Here is a 5371-nt window from a genome sequence, read left to right on the forward strand (position 1 = left end):
TTTCCCTGCATTAATAATCTGTGTCAGTTTCTGTTTTGAAAAATAGTTTGTGCTTCTCCATTAGTTAAAAGAAAGGAAGCATGCAGTGGTCACAACTGTTCACAGCTATAGGGATTAAATGTTTATGATTCACCTTTTAGAAAAATATAATTGACTGAAGAAAAATTAGATAAAGCGAGGGAAACACATCAGGATGAGCCAGTAAAGATGGGTCAAAATCTATAGGAGAGGTGCTGTACTGTATCAACTTATGAAGAATATACTTCAACCTGAAGGAAATAGAAACATGTGCTGACTGCTTAAGGAGATATTGTCCCTTTTCTGGAGTAGGAGCTTAAATGTCAGTCTAAAGTCCCTCTTAACAGTTAATAGGAACTATAGTTTTTAGTGCATGTGTACTATTTGTACTCTGTGACTATACAAAAATATAAATTTTAATGGATATAAGTAAGATGTTTACCGAGAGTGGGTTATTGAACTGTATTTTAACCTCCTGAGACCCACGCATGACTGCTGTGTACATTTTACATTTCCATTTTGTATTTGTAACTAGCAGCACCTAATAAACAAGCAAAAGAAAATGCCTAAAAATTGATGTCCACATACAGTATGCGAACAGCAGGACTAAGCTGTGACATTTCAAGTAATACCAACCTATATAATGTCAGATTTTTTTTATTATGTGTCCAGAAGTGTTGGTTATTCATGTTTTTGAGACGTTACAGACATTACAGCTGATTTTTCAATAAAGCTATAAATAATTTATTCTCAATGTGAAAATGCATATTAAATATACAGGAATGCAGTTACTAATTTTAATGAAAAGAACCATATTGTACAGTTATAAAATAAGATATAATAAAATGTATATTAAAATAAAGCAAAATGACATGTTAAAAATTTCAACTTTTGAGAAAATATGGTCCTAATTTCCACATATGTGGACTTTTTCTTTGTCAGCATGCTGATGCATGAAAAATGAATAGATTTTTTAAAGCGGCATATCAAACAAAACTAGAGACGCTGCTCTTTACAACCAAACAAGTTTGAATGAAAAAAATGCAAGAGATTTCATACCAGATGCACTTTTGTTGGTGCTGCGCCCGTAGGAGCGCTTCATGGATATCGATGTCACACTGTTGTTTCACGTGACTCAATGCGTCATAAATTTACCCTTAAATGACAGTGTAGAGTCTTGTGAACAATATTCAGTCACATTAAATTAATTTAAATGATGTGTTGCTTATAGTGAAATCAAAATACAATGCCCACACATGTGGTCGTGGGGTTGCACAAGGTTAAACTAAACCATCATGAAGATTAATTTACATGAGGACAGTGTTGTTTGACTTACTGTGTTGTTAACTTGCATCAAAATGTCTTTTTTCAATCAATAAATTATTTTTTCAGTACAGTGTTTTATGTTGTGTCACAGAAGCCATTATTGTGAAATATTGTGTTGATAAATGTGCAGTTTCAACATGTTGGCTGAGTCCGAAAACTGGAAAATGCTGCCTTCGGAGGCTGTATAAGGAGGCAGGATGAAAATAAAGTGCTTTTCAAACTGTTCAAAGACCAGTTTCCTTCAGAGTTTCATTCATTAAAAAATGCTGTCAATTAAGCCATTCATTGATTAAGCAAGGCAGCTGCTCACATGTTCGGATGCAGCTGTTGATTTTGATGTTGTTTTTTCTATTGTATCACATGTTCAAACAATGTCAGAAGAAAAATGGTTGACACTAGATGATGTCACTAGAGGGATTACTTTTGTGTGTGCAAATGCAAGAGGGAAAAGTCTCTTTGGATGTACTGCTCATTGTAAATCATTTTTGTTGTCTTGACAGTATTATTGCTGTATTTCCAACTGCAACTTACTATACAGGTACATACAGTTTACATTATGTTGCTGTCAATGTTGTTGTTTTTACAGTATTATTGCTGTATTTTCCACCATGCCTTACTGTAGAAAATTTTCACAGCATGTTACTGTCAAACTGAGCTGTATTCTTTAAGGAAAATATGAGTGGGAAAATAATTACAGTAATTTACTGTTAAATTGTATGAACTGGCCCAATCTCAAACCTGCACATACACAGTTTAGAGAGGAAATATGTGGTATAATTCAGTGATCTATTATCAAAAAATACAAAATCCAGGAGATGTTTTCTCTGCATTGGACTTACTCATACAATCGCTTAAAAAATAGATCTGCATTATGAATTCACCTGGCAACCTATTAACGTTGAGCCTGCACTCGTCACTTCAGCCTTAATATGAGCAGGAGCAAAGCAATCTCTTTACAACTGAACCAAGTGAGCATCGATATCGCACAAAAACATCTGTTAGCAGATTATAATAATTTTTTCAAACACTCATCATTTGACGATGAAGATCTGCATGTAATTTTTGCATTGTAATGATAACGTTTATGTTCTACAGATACTAGCATTAGTTATAATGGCCATTCTGTTTAGTACTGACTAAGCACTTACAAGTTTTGAAGTATTAAGTAACCAAATTACCTTGTTTTTACACTAGTTGAACATGCCCTGTTTTTTATTTTGATATGCTGCTGGCCACTTTATTTGACCTGTCCATCTAAAATAAAATTATGTTACATACAAATATAACATGTGTAAATGTTTTACTCAAAATTGTATTTGATATGTATGTAAGTAACTACCATCTCAATCCTTTCTGAATGATGCACAACCTTGGTTGTTGAGAGTGTATTCTCTCTCTTTTAGCTTGAATGACATTTTGATATATAAACAAGACTGAAATTACATGATATGAATTGATTTTTGTATTTTGTTCTCTAGGTCTGGATAGGCAATAATGGAAAAGTGTTCTTTCAGTCATTTGGACATCTGGTGAACTTAATCTAAATTTTTTTGAATGGACTTCTATGTGTGTAGTCATAATTTACCTTTATGAGTAACTGTGTCTGCCCTTTACGATGGTGCCGAAACCCGGGATCCCTGGAAGATGGAAGGAAGTCGCCCCATAGAGTCCTCCCAGTTGATGAATGTCCTCCAGTCCCTCGCTAGCCTGCATCAGAACCACCAACAAACCCTGCTTGATCTCCGGCAAGACCAAGAACTTTGTATTTTTGAGATCCTATGGGCTCAAACAGATGAGCGGCATACCCAATTATTTGGACGTCACCAGTCTGACTGATCTCACTAAAAAAGGAGCTCCAGACCCGGTCCAGGTGGACGGAGCAGATTCAGCAGGCATTCACGCAAGTTAAAGCTGCACTTTGCAGGGGGCCGCTTTTACATTCACCCGATTTCTCTCTCCCTTTTGTTTTACAGACGGACACTTTAGACAGAGGTTGGTGGAGGGGGAGTAGCGCCCGGTGCTGTACATTAGCCACAAGCTCTCATTGAGGGAATACAGCACAGTAGAAAAAGAAATGTCTTGCCATCAAGTAGGTGGTCCTCACTCTCCAATACTACCTGTTGGGGCGGGCCTTCACTCTCTGTTCGGATCATGCCCCACTCTTATGGCTCCACCGTATGAAAGACACCAACGCACGGATTACCCGTTGGTATCTGGTTCTTCAGCCATTTAAGATCAAGGTGGTCCACAGACCGGGAGCGCAGATGGCTGCTGCCGATTTCATTTCCAGAAATGGAGGGGGAGTGGTAGGCAGGCCGGATGCCTCCCGGCCTGAGTCAGGCGGTGGGGATATGTGGCAGCGGGGGCGTGGTCAATCGTCCGTGCGGAGAGAGAGAAAGCGGTAAGGGCGCTTCCACCTGAGCTAAATTATGTCTAACACCAGTCTCTAATTACAGCACGGGGAGAACAACATAAAAGAGCGACACCGCCAGCAGAAAGAGAGAGAGAGCTACCCCTCTGAAACAGACTGACTGAAGCTAATGTGTGTGACGCTGAAGAGTGATTTTGAGTTTTGTTATTAAGTATGTGATACTCTGAGTCAAAGTATCAAGTTACAGTAACATTTATGCGAGTTGTCATTGTGTAATAATGTAAGGTTTGCAAAAAGGCTTTAATTGTTTCATTCGTTTTTTTACTTGTAATAGATAGAAGTGAGTTATTCTAACTCTGTAGGCTAAAACTGTGCTTACTGTGGCTAGTTCTATGGTATGGGTACTGCAATTTAATATATAACATGTAAACAATTACTGTAATTAATTTTACTGTACAGCTAATTTACTGTATTATAATATACATCATACAAACAACTACTGTTATACATTTTACAGTACAGCACATACTGCAAATCATTATACAGTATGCTGTAACTACTGAAGATAGTTCTACAGTAATTTGACTGCGGTATGGAATACAGCAGCTTGCTGGCTATTTGTTGCCAGTAAGTTACTGTTGATTTTATATCACATTTTTTACAGTGCTCTTAATAGTTCTCATCTATAAAACTACCAAGGCAACAGTTCTGGGACTGTGGGAAAGGGGCTATTTTATGTCAGATATGCAGATGAGGGTCTATGCTACTCAGTGCTTGAGTTGAGGGGGGTTGCGAGGGGATGCCATCCCCCTTGTTGAATAAGAGGCGAAACAATTCTCCTTGTAAAATTGAGTGGTGGTGGTGTAGTGGCTAAAGCACAGGGCTGTCAATCAGAAGGTTCTAACCCCATGGCCACCACCATTGTGCCCTTGAGCAAGACACTTAACTCCAGGTTGTTCTGGGGGGATTGTCCCTGTAATAAGTGCATGGTAAGTCGCTTTGGATAAAAGTGTCTGCCAAATGCATAAATGTAAATGTACATCCCCCTTACTCACCCCTTTAAATCAATTGCTATGCATTACTCTGAACTATTCGTGCTAATGAATTTCTCTATGTATGATAAATAATAAGTAAAGATGATCAGCCAAACTAATGATTATTATATGAGCAGCGAGGTAAGAAGAGTAGATGTTTGGGGTTGCCAGATAACAAGAGATGCGATCCCCAAAAGAGTTTTACACTTACTCAGTTTAGAAATGTCTGCCCATTGATTCTCTAACATTATGAAAAATGTTGCTTTCAGAGGCTTTATATGGAGTAAGGATTCAAATAATGTGCATTTCAAACTGTTCTTAGACAGACAGCACACTGGAGATTAAGTCATTCACTAAACAGGGCTCAAGAGAGCATCCTATAACTTTGCTAAGCAGCCAAGTACATTCATTCCAAACTGCCGACCAAAACTTTAGTTTCAGGCTGCAGATGATGTTTGGACCACTCAACATGTTTGACAGACATGGGACAATGTTAAGCAGTACATAGATTCAGAATTTATAATGCAAAATGTTATTTTAACATGGTTGGCAGTGATTAGATGATACTGACCATTACTTTTAATCACAATAATTTATTCTAATTTCTGATTGGTAATATGCC

This window comes from Xyrauchen texanus, chromosome 35 (genome assembly GCF_025860055.1).
Source record: "Xyrauchen texanus isolate HMW12.3.18 chromosome 35, RBS_HiC_50CHRs, whole genome shotgun sequence".
Taxonomy (NCBI): domain Eukaryota; kingdom Metazoa; phylum Chordata; class Actinopteri; order Cypriniformes; family Catostomidae; genus Xyrauchen; species Xyrauchen texanus.